Source organism: Malaclemys terrapin, chromosome 1 (genome assembly GCF_027887155.1).
Source record: "Malaclemys terrapin pileata isolate rMalTer1 chromosome 1, rMalTer1.hap1, whole genome shotgun sequence".
In the NCBI taxonomy this organism is placed as follows: Eukaryota; Metazoa; Chordata; order Testudines; family Emydidae; genus Malaclemys; species Malaclemys terrapin.
In genome coordinates, this window is record NC_071505.1 from 25,709,963 (window position 1) to 25,728,800 (window position 18,838).

The window sequence follows — 18,838 nt, forward strand, 5'->3', positions numbered from 1 at the left end:
ATTTATCAGTAGTCAATGAGGTTAGGGGCCTACGCATGAGCTGGCACCTGGTCTGCCAGCGTCACAGCCAAGACATTGCAGAAGAGAAGGAAGACGTATGTGAAAGTGCTGCTTGCGGAGGAACAGGCCAGGATGAAGTACAATGGATCAGTTATTTGTGATATCTGTCTTATCAGAGAAGTACAAAGAACATAACGAAACCTGTTACAACAACTGTATAGATTTCAAACAGGCTTTTGATAGCTTGTGGCACAAAAAGTTACGGAAAGTTATCAGAATGAATGGCATCCCTGAAAAATTGATCAAGCTGATAGAAAACATCTACAGCAAGTTGATGAGTATGGCGAGAATGAACAAGAAGCTGATAGAGTGATTCAGGAGGACCATAGGAGTAAGACAAAGATTCATGCTATCACCAGACTTTTTCAGGTTGGTACTGAAAGCAGTAATGGTGATAGCATGAGAGATGAAATTAGAGGAGTCATGGTATGTGATGGGACAATCCATAACCTTAGATTTCCAGATGATACTGACCTCACAGCATTGACCAAGGAGGATTTACAGAGAATAAATGACAAGGTAGACTGGGAAAGCAGAAACTCAGGTTGAAGATCAGTATGGAGAACACAAAAATTATGGCACTTAGAAGACAAGAGAAAGACATAAAGATCAAACTTGAAGACAAAGAATAAGACAACTAGAACAAGTGGGGAAATTTGTGTACCTTGGAAGCCTACCATTGAAAAATTGGAATTTTGAAGATGACATAAAAAGAAGAATCAGACCAGTTGCTACTGTATTTGGAAAACTCTACAAGCTCTGGAAGGCTAAAGAAATTTCAATGAAACTAAAAATTGTCATATATAACACAACTGACATGCCAATACTACTATACAGATTGAAATGTTGGAGTATGAAGAAAGCCTTTGAACAAAAGATGTTGACTGCAGAAATGTACTGGCTAAAAGGAGTACTGAGAGTTTCAAGACAGCAGAAAATAAAAAATTAAGAAATAAGAAAATGGCTAGGGAAAAAAAATACTATTACAGAAGATTCAAGAAAGATGACTGTAATCGTTAGGATATGTGTCACAAATGGACCCAAAAAGGACACCATATATGGTAATACATACCAGAGTGTAAGGAACTAGGAATAGAGGATGACCGAGAATGTGTTGGATAGACATGGTGAATGATGCCATAGAACAATAAGGTTTAAAGATGAACAAAGTAATGAAGCTGGTACAAGATAGGAAGTGGTAGAAACATTTCATTTGGTTCCACCACTGCTGTTGTGTTCCTAGTCTTGTAGGCTAGGAGTTCCAACTCTCTCTAGTGAAACATAAGATACAGTCTGAGCTGAAGGGTGGTATGAAATGCAAATATGTGTTCTGTCATGTTTTGGCACCATATAATGTGTTTGCTTGTGCGAGCATAACTTTAGGCTGCTGCTACATCTAGCTGCTACATCAGCCAGCGAGACTCTTAGGCAGAACAGACTTTACTGGCAATGTGCTCACCATGTAAGATAAGTGCATCACAGCTGCCTATAAGCATTTACTTCCAGAGCTTACTGCTTCTACTTCCAGAACTTGTATTATTCTTTGTAATAGTACCATCTGGTAACACCCATTAATGTTGGGACCCTTCAACTGGGCTTGGTAGTGGTGGGTCACCCAGGAAAGAATCAGCCATCTCATATGAAGCCTGAGTTATGAAGGATAGATTTTAGGGGCAAATTAAGAACGTGTTAGGGTAGATTAAATCTTGACAGTGTCTCAATGAGTTCTGGGTGTATGACGAAAAGGTAAGATATTCAACATGATTCTGTAACTGAAAAATAAACGAGAAAATATCTCATCTGCATGACAGCTCAAATGCTAACACTGCAGCAGCCATCACCTGGAAAAGGTTAATAAAGTCAGAACTGTCAAATAAAAGTACCGAAGCTGTAGCATTTATTCCAATAGACTTGAGGAGACCAAGCTCTGTCAGCCTCACAGAAGCAAACTTTGATATGCTTCAGTCTGGAAGATGATCTAGGTGATACAGTACTAGACATTACTGAGAGATGCTGAGTACCTGTAACTCCTGCTGAAGTCCATGAAAGTTGTAAGGGCTCAATGCATCAAAAGATCAACCCTTCAGTAGGAAGTATTAAAATGCAAAATGAGCTGAGTCTTTGTACATCAGATAGTTATGCAAAACTAATGACTATTTCAGTTTGCTAAAACAGATACTTCGCTTTATCAAGCCTTGAGGCCAAAAGGGCATGGAACATATTAGGACCATTTTTGCAGAATCTTTAGTTTTTCAGATTCAGATTAGAGTAAAAATCCATTTTCTGCTTATGAATAAAGCTAGCTTATCTATCTAAGCAACAAGTTAAGAATCTATAGCTTAATAAACACACAGTCACAATGTTTTATTACCTCAGAATTTGTAAACTCAAAAGGCATCCTCCTATAAAATGTTACTTTAAATCCATAAAGAAACTTGACCACATTGTCAATCATTGGATTTTTTTAACCTTAAAAATTTCCTTTTCATGCATCTCATTACATTTTATTTATACAACACCTTTTATCTCCACCATTCTCTCATATTCTCACAACAGCAACAAATGAAAATATGAAAAAATCCCATGCAGTAGAATGTTTATCCTTTGGGTGTCAAGATCATTAGTAACAAATAACAATGAATATATGTTTTCCAATCCAATTTTATGATTATTATTAGCAACATGCCCCAATAACTAGGATAAGAAATGTCTTTGGTATATAACTGATGTGAAATTTTACTTTCCCCCACTCTGTTCCAGGGCCCTCAATGCAAGATCTCAGTCCTTTGATGTTACAGCCATTATGAAACGCTACTGGAGAATGTGGCCCACCAATACATGGTCAGCTAAGTCTTGGTTTTGTACTATAGGGTGTGGTTTTACTACGTATTTTCATAACAAAAATATGTAACACAATAAAATGAAATGTTGCTCTAGTTTGCTAAGTAATCTGGCTGCATGCTCCAGCAGTATTACACAGTTTAAGGGAGAAAAGAAATAAATTAAATTATACGGAATTACTGTCTTATCCTGTACAGTTTGAGATTGTTGGAGGACAAGTACAACAGCCAAGATTTTTCCAAAAAATGATTGATTTGCAGTGCCCAATTGGAGATGCCTTACAGGAGCCTGATTTTCAGAAGATACTGAGCATCAAAGACCATAAGCCAACAACTCTTTAATATTTGAAAGTACCTTGTAAAATATTTTACATATAAATTAAAGGAGTTCTATCTCCTAGAACTGGAAAGGACCTTGAAAGGTCATTGAGTCCAGCTCCCTGCCTCCACTAGCAGGACCAAGTTGAGAAGCAAGGAGAGGCAGATGCCTGTTTATTAATATACTGCCAGTAATTGGTTTTTCTATTGATCCTGATTCACTTGTTTTTATCTAACCTTCAAATAAAGTACAAGCAAAAAAAAAAAAAAGACACATTTTGTTAAGAAATCAGTACATTAAATGTCATGTTTTCAGATTTGATGTAGCCATGTGGGTCCCAGGATATGAGAGAGACGAGGTGGGTGAGGAAATATCTTTTATTTGAGCAACTTCTGTTGATAAAAGAGACAAGCTTTCAAGCTCCACTGAGCTCTTCTTCAGATATTACCTCACCCACCTTGTCTCTATTATTAAACACCATGATCATATAGGTATTTTATTTTAATGTCAACATATTTGAAACCCAGCATAAAGAGTTAGACTGATTGTAGCTACACAGCAGTGGATAGGTAAATCCTCTTCTTCCTCCTACCCCCCCAGTTACGTGGCACAAGGGTGACACAAAAGAGCAGCCTCTAAGCACAGGGACTGCTCATTCCTATCCTATCTGCCTAGTAGCAGCATGACAAAAAGGGGGTGGGAAAAGGCAAAGCGAAGGCCCCACTTCTCTCCTCACCACCAGCTCATGGATCTAGGGTGACCAGATAGTAAGCGTTAAAAATCGGAACAGGGGGTAATAGGCACCTATATAAGACAAAGCCCCAAATATCAGGACTGTCCCTATAAAATGGGGATATCTGGTCACCCTACATGGAAGTGGGCTGGTAAATCAATGTGGGCTTGTGCAGAGGGCATCACACACATGCCATGCTCAAGGAGCAGTACTGGAGAGAGTGTGCCTCCTGAGGTGGTGCTTTTCACCACCACTGCATGGCAGGCAGGGGCTTGAAAGCCACAGTCTAGCCCATGGCACAGACAAGATAACTAGTCTAATCAAAATAAAGCTTGGATGTTTTCCCTTAGTACAGACTGCAGGACTGATCCCACATTCTGTATTCAAACTTACTGATTACAAGTAAACACATGGTGCAACAAAGCCTCATAAGGATTAAAAAATAGCTGCAACATGCTCACAGTGCAGAAGAAGGTAGAAAAAGCCTGTATTCCACATGCTGTGGCTACTCAGGGTATGTCTACATTGCAATTAGACACCTGCATCTGGCCCAGGCCAGCTGACTTGGGCTCACAGGGTTCGGGCTAAGGAGCTGTTTAATTGTGGTGTAGACATTCAGGCTTGGGCTGAAGCCTGGGCTCTGTGGGGGGGGGGGAGGGGGGGGGGGGAATCCCAGAGCTCAGACCTCAGACTACAACCTGAGCCAGAATGTCTATACTGCAATTAAACAGACCCTTAGCCCAAACCATGCAAGCCCGAGTCAGCTGGCCTGGGCCAGCCACCAGTCTAATTGCAATGTAGACATACCCTCAGAGTACACAATGGTATAGCTCAAGCACTGGCAGTAAGAAGTATAAGCCAGAGGCTGGCCCAAAAGAAGTCAGTTTCTGAGATACTTTACATTCAAAAGTGGATACATTTCAAAAACACCTGGACTGAGGAAATAGTTGAGACTGGTCAAAAATAACTAGGAATTCTGGCTATTCAACTGGTGTAAGGGAAAATTTCTGTACTAGTGGCTAATCACCCCCTACGTAGAGCTATGACCCATATATTCTGGGGTTTGGAACATGTGTTAATAACATCATACCAGAGAATCCTATAACTTCTCATACAATGTTGCCACACATATTTTATCAGGACAATACTGACCAGCACATAGTGAGTTTTCAAATGATAACCTTACAAGGCATACCTTGTACACAGATGATTACAATAGTGTAGGGTGTGAATACAGGGGTGTATTCTGTCACAACCACTGAGCGACATTTTCATCATAATAAAATCAAATTGTACTAGTAAATATATTTGCAAATCAATTTTTAATAAAATAATATTATCCTTGACTTATATATATGTAGGGAGAACATCAAATAATCTCTCCATTTTTGTGTGGTATTTTCTCATTATACCATTTTCACTCAGATTGTTGACAGCCCAGTTTACAAGCCTTGGAGTACGAAAAAATTGCTATGTAGTTCCTGTTAACATAGAGGTGAGCAAACTACAGCCTGCAGGCCGGATCCGGCTCAGGGCTTTGGATCCAGCCCGTGGGATTGCCATCCTCGTGGCACCGCAGGCCCTGCGCTGCTCCCACGTCCCTGCGGCTCCTGGGGGAGAGGAGGGCAGAGGGCTCCGCACATTGCCCTTGCCTGTGGGTACCTCCCCCAAAGCTCCCATTGGCCGGGACCGGGGAACTGCGGCCAATGGGAGCTTCGGGTGTGGAACCCACAGGCAAGTGTAGCGCGCAGAGGTCTCTGCCCCACCCCTCCCCCAGGGGCCGCAGGGATGTGGTGCTGGCCACTTCCCGGAGCAGAGTAACACGGGGCTGAGGCCAGGGCAGGCAGGGCCCCGATGCGCGCCGCTGCCATCCCAGAGCCGCTCCAGGTAAGCAGCACCGGGCAGGAGCCCAAACCCCACCTGCACCCCGCACTCCAACCCCCTGCCACACCCTGCACCCCTCCTGCACCCCAACTCCCTGCCCTGAGCCCCCTGCTTGCACCGGAGCCCCCTGCCTGCACCCCAACCCCCTCCTGCACCCCAACCCCCTGCCCTGAGCCCCCTCCTGCACTCCGTACCCCTCCCTGCACCACTGCCCTAAGCCCCCTCCTGCACTGTGCACTCCCTCCTGCACCCCAACCCCCTCCCTGAGCCCCTTGGACACCCCACCCCTTGCCCTGAGCCCCTTCCTGCACACCGCACCCACTCCCACATCCCACACTCCCTCCCACACCCCAACCCCCTTCCCCAGCCCTACATTCATGGCCTTGCAAGCAATTTCCCCACGCAGATGTGGCCCTCGGGCCAAAATGTTTGCCCACCCCTGTGTTAACAGGTCTAGGTGTGACTGCAGATAACATGACACAGAATTTAGTGGTGGCCAAAGCATTAACCATACTCAGCTCTAGATCAACTGTCTCGTTGAAAAATAATTCACAACAACTGAGCTAAATACAATACAAAGAACATATGATTCAGCCAGAATTCCTCCAGAGACTCTGAGGCAGTTTATAGGAGTTTTCCTTTCCTTCCCTTGCACGGGATGCAACATGAATTCCCTCTTGCACTGGGCCAGCTCTGCTGGTTGGTTTCACAAGGCAGTGTCCTCACCACCACCTTTGGGAAGTCTAATGCTTGCAGTGGTGCTAGACTGATATGGATAAGGATACCCACCCCAAATGGGGCTACTGCTCATTTCTGCCCAAGGGAAGGGAAAGCACCCACTCCCCAGGATCCTACACTCTGGCCCTGATCCAGCAAAGCACTTAAAGCAAACCCACATTGAAATGAGTGGGAATACTCACATTCTTTTATTAAGTACATGAATAAGTGCATAACTGGATCAGGAATTGAATGCTCTGCACTTTGCAGGACTGAGCGTCTATACAGAAACAGCCACAACCTGACTCCTTATTATCATCCTGCTTGGAATATTTGTCATCCTGTGCTGGATCCACAGCCTCTTACATAGGGTTACCATATTTAGTGCCTCCGAAAGGAGGACACTCCACGGGGCCCTGGCCCCGCCCCCAGCCCCGCCCACGCCCCCCACCCCAACTCCGCCCCCTCCCCAAAGTCTCCGCCCCCTCCCCTGCTTTCCGCGAACATTTGATTCGCAGGAAGCCTGAAGCAGGTAAAGGGGGTGTGGGGGGAGGAGGCGCGGCCCAGGCTGGCTCCCCCGGCGTTTCCAGCCTGGGTCGGCTCGGGCCCCGGGCCTGGCCGAGCACCCTCGGCCCGCCCAGCACTGCCGGTCCCCGGCCCGGCCCCCGGCACCGCACTGCCGGTCCCCACCCCGGCCCTCGGCACCGCACCGGTGTCCCGGCCCCCGGCACCGCCGGCCCGTCCCCCGAGCCCCCGGCCCGGCCTGGCACCGCCGGCCCGTCCCCCGAGCCCCCGGCCCGGCCTGGCACCGCCGGCCCGTCCCCCGAGCCCCCGGCCCGGCCTGGCACCGCCGGCCCGGCCCCTGAGCCCCCGGCCCGGCACCGCCGACCCGGCCCCCGAGCCCCCGGCCCGGCACCGCCGACCCGGCCCCGGAACCCCCGTCCCGTCCCGGCACCGCTCCGCCGTCCCGTCCCGGCCCCCGAGTCCCCGGCCTGGCCCGGCCCTGCTCCGCCGGCCCGGCCCCCGACCCGGCCCGGCACCACTCCGCCGGCCCGGCACCGCTCCACCGGCCTGGCCCCCGAGCCCCCGGCCGGCACCGCTCCACCAGCCCGGCCCCCGGCCCAGCACCGCACCGCCGGCCCGGCCCCCCGAGCACCTGCACGGCCGGCCCCGCATGTCCCAATTTTCCCGGACATGCCCGTCCCCCGAGCCCCCGGCCCGGCCCGGCCTGGCACCGCCAGCCCATTCCCCGAGCCCCCGGCCCGGCACTGCCGGTCCGGTCCCGGAGCCCCCGGCCCGGCCCGGCACCACTCCGCCGGCCCATCCCGGCCCCCGAGTCCCTGGCCCGGCCCGGCTCCGCTCCGCCGGCCCGGCCCCCGACCTGGCCCGGCACCACTCCGCCGGCCCGGCACCGCTCCACCGGCCCGGCCCCCGAGCCCCCGGCCGGCACCGCTCCGCCGGCCCGGCCCCCGGCCCCCGAGCCCCCGGCCCGGCACCGCACCGCCGGCCTGGCCCTCGAGCACCCGCACGGCCGGCCCCGCATGTCCCGATTTTCCCGGACATGTCCGGCTTTTGGGGATTTCCCTCCGGACGGGGATTTGGAGCCCAAAAAGCCGGACATGTCCGGGAAAATCCGGACGTACGGTAACCCTATCTTACAGAGCATTGCCAAACAACTGTGCAATTCCAAATGTGTGACAGGGCGGATTGGCCCTGCACTGGTACGGAGGGGGTTAATCCTTCCCTCCTAGCAGAGAAAGCTCAACCTCTGAGGCTCTACTGGGCATGCACCACCTGGAAGTCAGGTATAAAAACCTGCAGAGCTGCTCAGTCAGGGCAGACTGCTGAGGAGGAAGGACACTTGGCAGAGGTGCCAGCCCAGGAGCTGTTACAGCCCTTACCTACAAGAGCTGAAGGGCTAGAAACCTGGACTAGAGACCTGCTGCAGCTGCTATTGGAACCCCAGGGAGTGTCTGGTGTTGAGGAACCTGGAGACCCCGATACCATATGGCCCACAGCTGCAGGAGAACTGATAGGAAGTGACCCAGGGAGGGTGAGGGAGTGGTACCTCCCACCCTTATGAGATCAGTGTGTTTTGGTTGGATTCCCTGCTGACCCTGTGGTGGACTGCTCTGCTGCTGGCAGGGCCCTGGGTTGGGGCCAGATGGAGTTGGGTGGGCCTTGGCCACCAGCCACTAGGCCACCTGTTTTGACTCTGGCTGCTAGGCTGTGCCACCCCACTAGCGGAGGAGAATTAAGTGGGCTCTGACCATTGGGCTGCACTGCCTGGGGACACATTGAATGGACTCTGGCCAGTAGGCTGCATTACCCCACTTGGGAAGAGGCAGTAGATGGACCCTGGCCATTGGTCCACATTGTGCTGACTATGGGTGGAGGGGGGGGGGAATTAGAAAATGGATGTAGGCATAGAGAGGTGGGGTTGCCTCCTGCCCCCCGATTTAAGAAGCTGATGAGGCACAAAGCCTGCCACACAATGCCATTACATGTGTTTGATCTAATTAAACTAGGTGAAATCCTTAGAAAACCATCTTTTTTTATGGAATGTACTCTATTAGCTGCTAAATCCCATGTACAGAAAACAAGCCTAAAGCACATGTGGCATGAGAAACCATCCATGCCTTCTGTCACATCAATTAGACTGCAGCTGGTGTCAAACACTCTTAGAGCATAATGATTCCTTCTGACAGAAGTTGATAAAAGCTTCAATATTCTCTTGCCAACGGGTGAGTTAACACCAAAGGTAGCCTTAAATCTGGGAAATGACCAGCTTTCTTTACATATGTGGGTTTGTACAAGAATGTAAATATTATATTATTGTAGGATTTGTACTTGCCTTTTGATACGTAGAGGCAATGATTTACTTGGGACACTTAGCAGAATGCTTGTATTAGCCTTTAATGCTCAATGAAGGGAATGTATTTTTTAAAAAAATACATTTTCTGGTATGTTTTATAGGGAAAATACACTATAGCAAATAACTTAGAACATTTTAGAATGTTATTAGCATCTCCTCTTGCTCCATTTACTCAGTACCTTGCAATGCATTCCCCATCTGCTTGTTTGTTTAGGTTGTAAGCTCCTCAGGGCAGAAGTCTTGGGCCTGATTCTGCTTTCATGTATAATGCTATAAAACAGAAATAACTGCACTGACAAAGGTGGTGTTCACTAGTGCAAAATCAGAGTAAATAAAATCAGAATCAAAACCCTTAGGTTTTCTTTTGTCTGTAAAAATACTTGCACATTCTGGGTGTTGGACAAATCATTAAGAAAAGTAATGTATACACAAATATGTATCTGTATTTAGCCATATCCACATTAAGCATGCACAGTCTAAGGCGCATGTCCAAGAAACTAGTGATTAATGATGCAAAGCATCATTGTTTGTTCACTAGCACTATGACAGAATTCTTGTAATTTCTCCAGTACCTTTAGAATTTCTCTGCAACATACACATTCCATCAATTTCCATGGCCACACAATTTTGCAAATACATTTTAAATTTTCATTGTGTATTTACTTTGTTAGTTCTACAGTTCATTAAAGTATGCCCATTCCTATCTCTTGGTGAATATGCAAAATACACAGTTGCAAACAAAACTAAAATGAACTGACTAGAACCATGCAACCATTAGCCAAAACTGGTCATTCCCACTTACAGACTAATGTTTATTACATTGCGAGTCTCTCTCAGCAGCATGTAAGTATGTTTTCCACATGCATAGTGAAACTGATCTGTATCTCCTTTTTATACTGTCCTTTAAGATGACTCAATATAAATTTAAAACCAATGAAAGGATATACTTGTTCAAACAGCACACAGTCAGCTGGTCAAAATTCACTGGCATAGAAGATCATAGGATTAAATACATTTTCTGCATCATCTTATGACACTTAGCAGCACTTATTAGTTCCACTATGCCTGATAATATGCCTGGTAATCAAATCTCATTCTTCAGGGTGGATTATTTTAGAGATCAGGAATCCACTTGCTGCCCATACAGCATTTGGCTGGGTGCATCATGGGACACAGAGGAGAGTCACTTTCTTCTGGAGTGTCTGGTATAGATTACTGCAAGAGGCAGGATACATGATTTGATGAACCACTGGTCAGATCTAGTATAGGAAATTGTTATTTCTATGTGAAGGTGAGCAATCAGCTGTTGTAACTTGCACAGCTGGTGCCATGTTTGTCTTTCTTCCACAGGACAGAAGCGACTTCGTCTGTACAAAGTGCAAGCTGGTCTCCATATTAGAAGAGAAGGTTCGAGGTCTGGAGAAACAAGTATCGACTCTGCGCTGCATAAGGGAAAATGAAGATTTCCTGGACAGACGTCAGAAGATGCTTCTATGGCCACAACTTTCTGAAGATTCAGAGCTGGCGCAGCAGGGACAGAAGGATGGTGAAGAAGTTTGGCAGCATGTGACCTCCAGAAGGAGAAAGAGGAGTGTCCATGTACCAGCAATGGAGATACAGGTGAGCAATCGTTTCCATGTTCTCTCTACAGGTACTAATGCGGAGAGTGGACTAGATGACACATCTGAGGGAAGGGAGAAGAAGGAGGCAAAAGATGCACTGTCCTAGGGATGAGGGTTCCACAACCACCACTCCCAAGAGGAGGAGGAGGGTGGTGGTGGTCGGGGACTCCTTCCTCAGGGGGACTGAGTCATCTATCTGCCGCCCTGATCGGGAAAACAGAGAGGTCTGCTGCTTGCCAGGAGCTAGGATACACGATGTGACGGAGAGACTGACGAGACTCAACAAGCCCTCGGATTGCTACCCCTTCCTGCTTCTCCAGGTGGGAACCAATAATACTGCCAAGAATGACCTTGAGTGGATCACTGCAGACTACGTGGCTCTGGGAGGAAGAATAAAGAAGTTTGAGGCGCAAGTGGTGTTCTCATCCATCCTCCCTGTGGAAGGAAAAGGCCTGGGTAGAGACTGTCAAATCGTGGAAGTCAACGAATGGCTACGCAGGTGGTGTCGGAGAGAAGGCTTTGGATTCTTCGACCAGGGGATGGTGTTCCAAGAAGGAGGAGTGCTAGGCAGAGACGGGCTCCACCTAACAAAGAGAGGGAAGAGCATCTTCGCAAGCAGGCTGGCTAACCTAGTGAGGAGGGCTTTAAACTAGGTTCACCGGGGGAAGGAGACCAAAGCCCTGAGGTAAGTGGGGAAATGGGATCCTGGGAGGAAGGACAGCAGGAGAGCATAAGAGGGGAGGACTCCTGTCTCATACTGAGAAAGAGGGACGGTCAATGAGTTATCTTAAGTGCCTATACACAAATGCAAGAAGCCTGGGAAACAAGCAGGGAGAACTGGAAGTCCTGGCACAGTCAGGAAACTATGATGCGATTGGAATAACAGAGACTTGGTGGGATAACTCAAATGACTGGAGTACTGTCATGGATGGATATAAACTGTTCAGGAAGGACAGGCAGGGCAGAAAAGGTGGGGGGAGTTGCGTTGTATGTAAGAGAGGAATATGACTGCTCAGAGCTCTGGTATGAAACTGCAGAAAAACCTGAGAGTCTCTGGATAAAGTTGAGAAGTGTGAGCAACAAGGGCGATGTCGTGGTCGGAGTCTGCTATAGACCACCAGTCCAGGGGGATGAGGTGGACTTGGCTTTCTTCCGGCAACTAACAGAAGTTGCTAGATCGCAGGCCCTGGTTCTCATGGGAGACTTTAATCACCCTGATATCTGCTGGGAGAGCAATATAGCAGTGCACAGACAATCCAGGAAGTTTTTGGAAAGTGTAGGGGACAATTTCCTGGTGCAAGTACTGGAGGAACCAACTAGGGGCAGAGCTTTTCTTGACCTGCTGCTCACAAACAGGGAAGAATTAGTAGGGGAAGCAAAAGTGGATGGGAACCTGTGAGGCAGTGACCATGAGATGGTAGAGTTCAGGATCCTGACACAAGGAAGAAAGGAGAGCAGCAGAATACAGACCCTGGACTTCAGAAAAGCAGACTTTGACTCCCTCAGGGAAAAGATGGGCAAGATCCCCTGGGAGAATAACATGAAGGGCAAAGGGGTCCAGGAGAGCTGGCTGTATTTCAAAGAATCCTTATTGCGGTTGCAGGAACAAACCATCCCCATGTGTAGAAAGAATAGTAAATATGGCAGGCAAGCAGCTTGGCTTAACAGTGAAATCCTTCCTGACCTTAAACGCAAAAAAGAAGCTTACAAGAGGTGGAAGATTGGACAAATGACCAGGGAGGAGTATAAAAATATCGCTCAGGCATGCAAGAGTGAAATCAGGAAGGCCATATCGCACTTGGAGTTGCAGCTAGCAAGAGATGTTAAGAGTAACAAGAAGGGTTTCTTCAAGTATGTTAGCAACAAGAAGAAAGTCAAGGAAAGTGTGGGCCCCTTACTGAATGAGGGAGGTAACCTAGTGACAGAGGATGTGGAAAAAGCTAATGTACTCAATGCTTTTTTTGCCTCTGTCTTCATGAACAAGGTCAGCTTCCAGACTGCTGGACTGGGCAGTACAGTATGGGGAGGAGGTGACCAGCCCTCCGTGGAGAAAGAAGTGGTTTGGGACTATTTAGAAACACTGGATGAGCACAAATTCATGGGGCCGGATGCGCTGCATCCAAGGGTGCTAAAGGAGTTGGCGGATGTGATTGCAGAGCCATTGGCCATCATCTTTGAAAACTCATGGCGATCGGGGGAGGTCCCGGATGACTGGAAAAAGGCTAATGTAGTGCCCATCTTTAAAAAAGGGAAGAAGGAGGATCCGGGGAACTACAGGCCAGTCAGCCTCACCTCAGTCCCTGGAAAAATCATGGAGCAGGACCTCAAGGAATCAATTATGAAATACTTAGAGGAGAGGAAAGTGATCAGGAACAGTCAGCATGGATTCACCAAGGGAAAGTCGTGCCTGACTAATCTAATTACCTTCTATAATGAGATAACTGGCTCTGTAGATGAGGGGAAAGCAGTGGATGTGTTATTCCTTGACTTTAGCAAAGCTTTTGATACAGTCTCCCACAGTATTCTTGCCGCCAAGTTAAAGAACTATGGGCTGGATGAATGGACTGTAAGGTGGATAGAAAGCTGGCTAGATCGTCGGGCTCAACGGGTAGTGATCAATGGCTCCATGTCTAGTTGGCAGCCGGTTTCAAGCGGAGTGCCCCAAGGGTCGGTCCTGGGGCCGGTTTTGTTTAATATCTTTATTAATGATCTGGAGGATGGTGTGGACTGCACTCTCAGCAAGTTTGCAGATGACACTAAACTGGGAGGTGTGGTAGATATGCTGGAGGGTAGGGATCAGATACAGAGGGACCTAGACAAATTAGAGGATTGAGCCAAAAAAAACCTGATGAGGTTCAACAAGGACAAGTGCAGAGTCCTGCACTTAGGACGGAAGAATCCTATGCACTGCTACAGACTAGGGACTGAATGGCTAGGTAGCAGTTCTGCAGAAAAGGACCTAGGGGTCACAGTGGACAAGAAGCTGGATATGAGTCAGCAGTGTGCTCTTGTTGCCAAGAAGGCTAACGGCATTTTGGGCTGTATAAATAGGGGCATTGCCAGCAGATCGAGGAACGTGATCGTTCCCCTTTATTCGACATTGGTGAGGCCTCAACTGGAGTACTGTGTCCAGTTTTGGGCCCCACACTACAAGAAGGATGTGGAAAAATTGGAAAGAGTCCAGCGGAGGGCAACAAAAATAATTAGGGGGCTGGAGCACATGACTTATGAGGAGAGGCTGAGGGAACTGGGATTGTTTAGTCTCCAGAAGAGAAGAATGAGGGGGGGGATTTGATAGCTGCTTTCAACTACCTGAAGGGGGGTTCCAAAGAGGATGGAGCTCGGCTGTTCTCAGTGGTGGCAGATGACAGAACAAGGAGCAATGGTCTCAAGTTGCAGTGCGGGAGGTCTAGGTTGGATATTAGGAAACACTATTTCACTAGGAGGGTGGTGAAGCACTGGAATGCGTTTCCTAGGGAGGTGGTGGAATCTCCTTCCTTGGAGGTTTTTAAGGCCCGGCTTGACAAAGCCCTGGCTGGGATGATTTAGTTGGGAATTGGTCCTGCTTTGAGCAGGGGGTTGGACTAGATGACCTCCTGAGGTCCCTTCCAACCCTGCTATTCTATGATTCTATGATCAGTTTACAGCATTAGGAAGTAAACAATTATAGCATACAAAACAGTCATAGCAATTAATAGCCAAGTCATGGTCTTTCATAAAACTATGCTGAATTTTCAAGATACCTAAATGAACAGCCTAGGACAATAATTCGGACACATCTGAAGGATACAAAAATGGTAATATTTTACCTGTCTATAGCATCTTCTTTCCAAGGAACTCAAAGTACAGTGAATTAATCCTCCCCACACTCCTGTGGCATAGTTAGTGATCTTTATTTTACAGATCTAGATATTGAGGCACAAAGACATTATGTGACTTGCACAAGTCACAAAGTTGGTCTCCAATAAAGTCAGGAATAGAGCCCAGATTTCCTAGCTGTCAGCCTCTGCCTTACCCAGAAGTCCATCTTTTCCTTCTTTATCAATAAAGGGGTTAACTGTGAAATATTCAAAATGCACACTGGGCTGGAAGGCCAAAACTAAAATAATGGCAAGACACAACCTGCTTTCACCCCACCCCAGCTGTAGAATCCCTATGGCAACCCACCCAAAGTGAAACCATCCGCACCCACACATCCCATTGTAACTCAGCGGGTGCCCAAAAAAAACAATTGAACATGCCAACAGGTGTTCTTTTACCTGTCACCACTCGGATCAGGTACATCTCTGTAGTCATTTTTCAGAGACCATATTTTCTGGATCATCACTATAATAAACACTGACTACTTTCATGTTCATTCTCGCATGAAGAATCTTTGCAAAAAATAATGATCAGCAGTATCTAATTCACCAGCCTCTGCAACAGCCACCAAACAGCAATAAATGGATGCACTTAATAGGTCTTCTGCATTGCAGGGGGGGAGCAAAAAGCATAAGCATAGTGCAGAACAAGAACAAAACAAAAAATAGTAATGGAGGTATTTCATTGCTCATTTTGCTAGACTTTTAGTTCCCCTAATCCTCAACTCTGTGTTTTAGTTTGGAAATGCCCTCCTGCTGTAGGTTTTCCCCTCTAACATCCTGTTAAGACAGGTCTCTTCCCTTTATCCCCAGACTCAGCATCAAACACATCCCCTGCATCAAACCCATTTGAATAGCTGGCGATCTCTGAATACTTTTATATATATATATTTTTAAAAGCCTTCACAAAAAGTGGAAAGAAAGCTGCAGAAATTTCAAATGCTGCTTAAGTAATTCAAACGCCCCTCTAATAGTACAGAGTGTCTTGAAATCTATGGGAGGATTTATTAACCTTAGCTTACCACCCTTAATCAGACTTTTAGGTGTTCTAACTTTCTGTTTAGTTGTAAAACATCTGTAAATGAAGTTTCAGTTCGAACCTAGAAAATTAGTCTTGGAATCTGCCTGTATCTTTTTCTAACTCCTGATACTATTTCTTTTTCTGTAACAGATTGTGAACAACATTTCACGTTTGCTCCATTCTGTTGAGAAATAAACATAGCAACTCTAATAAGGAGTCTCTAGATTTAATTTTAGAATCAAGAGAATCTCCAAATTTTCCCATATCCGCATTAACTCCAGCCATACATCTTTCAGCTTTCTTCCTGCACTGCAAGTAATTATCAATCAGAATTGAGGGAGGGTCAACTACTTTTCATGTGCTTCTGCCAAGAGCCCTACAGGTATCAATACTTTCCTCAGTGGGGATTTGCAGACAGTTAATAATCCTGACTGAGTCATAAGACTCTAAAAGAAAATGTTTGTGTTGCCTTTCTGCATCAGAGTGTCAGTCAGGAATGCAGCATGATCTGGCAGATGGGGTATTGGCTAAGCAGTCAAGAGGAGACCTTAGTTCTCCTCTTAGCTCTGCTGTGTTTCTTTGGGAAAAAAACTGTGCCTCAGTTTTCCCCATCTGTATAATGGGGATAATGATACCTACTTCATGAGGTGCTGTGAGGCTTAGTGTTGGGAAAGGGCTACAGAGGTTATATAAGCACTAAATAGTAGTAGTGTATCATGGTATTTTGTCCATTCTCCAGATGTTTTCGAACATGCATATTGTTAGGATATGTTTTGTCTGCATCTGTTACATATGATACCATTATTCCAACTACAACACATACCTCCAACACATCTGCAGTTTTCTGTTAATGCCTTTGCCAGAAAGTGAGACAATGGATGAAATGATCAATTTTGCACACTGGAACTTCAAACCATATAGTTGGTTGGAAAATGTCTCCAGCTGATTATTTCCACAACTGTCAAACTTGTTCTTTTGGGCAAGAACAGTCTTTTTGTTCTGTGTTCATACAACATCTAGGACAATGGGGCCTTGATCTATGACTGGGGTTTCTGAAAACTGCTTCTATGCATACAACAGATAAACAAGAAATTATAATTAATACTAAATTGAATGATAAATACATAAAAACGGTAGGTTTTTTGTTCAATACAGTTTAAGAACTATAAATATATGTATGTCCCTCAATTCTCCCAATGGGATATCATCCTCAATAAAAATACACATAAGAACAGCTGTGTCCATAAGTGAAATATTTTTGAAAATGAGCAAGAAACTCATTTTCAACACATTGAGGATGAAGATCATTTTCTGCCAAAAGAGGTGTCCACAGAAGCCTGAACATTTACTATTAAGTATGAACATGCGTGTTATGTCCTGGAATGTTGTGAGATTGAGATGCCTATTGGTTGAGAGTTAGCCAATCCTTTCTCAAGTTGGAGACTGCAATGTAGAACATTCAAAATAAAAGAAGAACAGGAGTACTTGTGGCACCTTAGAGACTAACAAATTTATTAGAGCATAAGCTTTCGTGGACTACAGCCCACTTCTTCGGAAGTGGGCTGTAGTCCATGAAAGCTTATGCTCTAATAAATTTGTTAGTCTCTAAGGTGCCACAAGTACTCCTGTTCTTCTTTTTGCGGATACAGACTAACACGGCTGTTACTCTGAAACTATTCAAAATAAAAAGTTTTTGTCTAGTTGGGAAAGAACATCCTTCCCTCCCTGCTTAGGTATGCCAGTGCTATGATGTTGCAAATATGTGTTTTCTCCCAAGAATCTCTTCCCACTGTTTCAGGGCCAGTCTGATTGCTAACTAAATTATCCTCTGAACCAATAGGAGACTATAGTAGGCATCCCGAGTGTGGAGGCTTGTATCATGTACTATAGCTCTCCAAGATGCTGAGATCTGATGTCCAAGAGACAATTGTACCTTACCTTCCAACAGTTCAACAATAAGAGTATTTTGGGGTAGCTGAATTGGGTTGTTCAGAGTGGAAAGAATAAAAAGCTAGTTTGAGAGGCAGTGTGTCTTAATAGATAAGGGCCTGGTCTAGGCAGTAGGACCACAGGGTTCTATTCCTGGCGCCACTACTGAGTTGGTCTGTTTCCTTTCTCGCCTTTTGTCAGTCTTGTCAATTTCAAATGTAAACTTTTCAGTACAAGAATTGCCTCTTAGTATATTTTTCCACAGCACATCCCACAATGGGACCCTGATCTTGGTTGGGGCCTCTAATGCTACTGTAACACAAATTAATTAATACAACTGTTCTTGTTATGTTTTTATCTCTTTCATAGTCAAACCTGTGTTAAGATCTTACAGCAGGATATGAGCATGTCCAGGAGGTTCATCAGCATTCTCTGTCAGATAAATTTGGATACATCACAACTTGCTGAATGGTGAAGAGATTTTCAGGTGCCTTGCTATGATTACTCCGAGATTCTGCATAATCTGGGATGGTGATGATGGTCTCTTCTCCTGAATGATTAGAAATCTTTGCTGTCAGAAAATATTTACAGGGGAGTTGGCTCTCTTTTCAAAGCACTCATCTCAGTAAGTCATTAAGAAATAGGTACTGTGACAAAGTTCCTCCTCTATCTTGGTGGGTCCTGCGCTTATTGGCAGATTTTCTTGCCTCAGAGATTCACCATGTGGGTTGGGGAACAGCCCAGAAACCTTCCCCTCTGGAAGAACCCGCAGTCCAGGTCAATTGGGAGGTTTGGGGGGAACCTGGGCACGCCCTCTACTCCAGGTTCCAGCCCAGGGCCCTGTGGACTGCAGCTGTCTATAGTGCCTCCTGTAACGGCTGCATGACAGCTACAACTCCCTGGGCTACTTCCCCATGGCCTCCTCCAAACACCTTCCTTAGTCTCACCACAGGACCTTCCTCCTGGTGTCTGATAACG

General features: G+C 46.3%; 1 protein-coding gene across 1 annotated transcript in view; it reads right to left on the reverse strand.

The window, feature by feature from the left end:
* The window catches only part of ORC5 (origin recognition complex subunit 5), a 202,680-nt gene extending 184,355 nt beyond the window's left edge, over positions 1-18,325 (reverse strand). Inside the window, exon 1 of the mRNA XM_054017942.1 lies at positions 18,253-18,325. The gene's annotated coding sequence lies outside the window, so the exon portion shown is untranslated. The remainder of the gene's footprint in view (positions 1-18,252) is intronic.
* Positions 18,326-18,838: the final 513 nt, after the last annotated feature.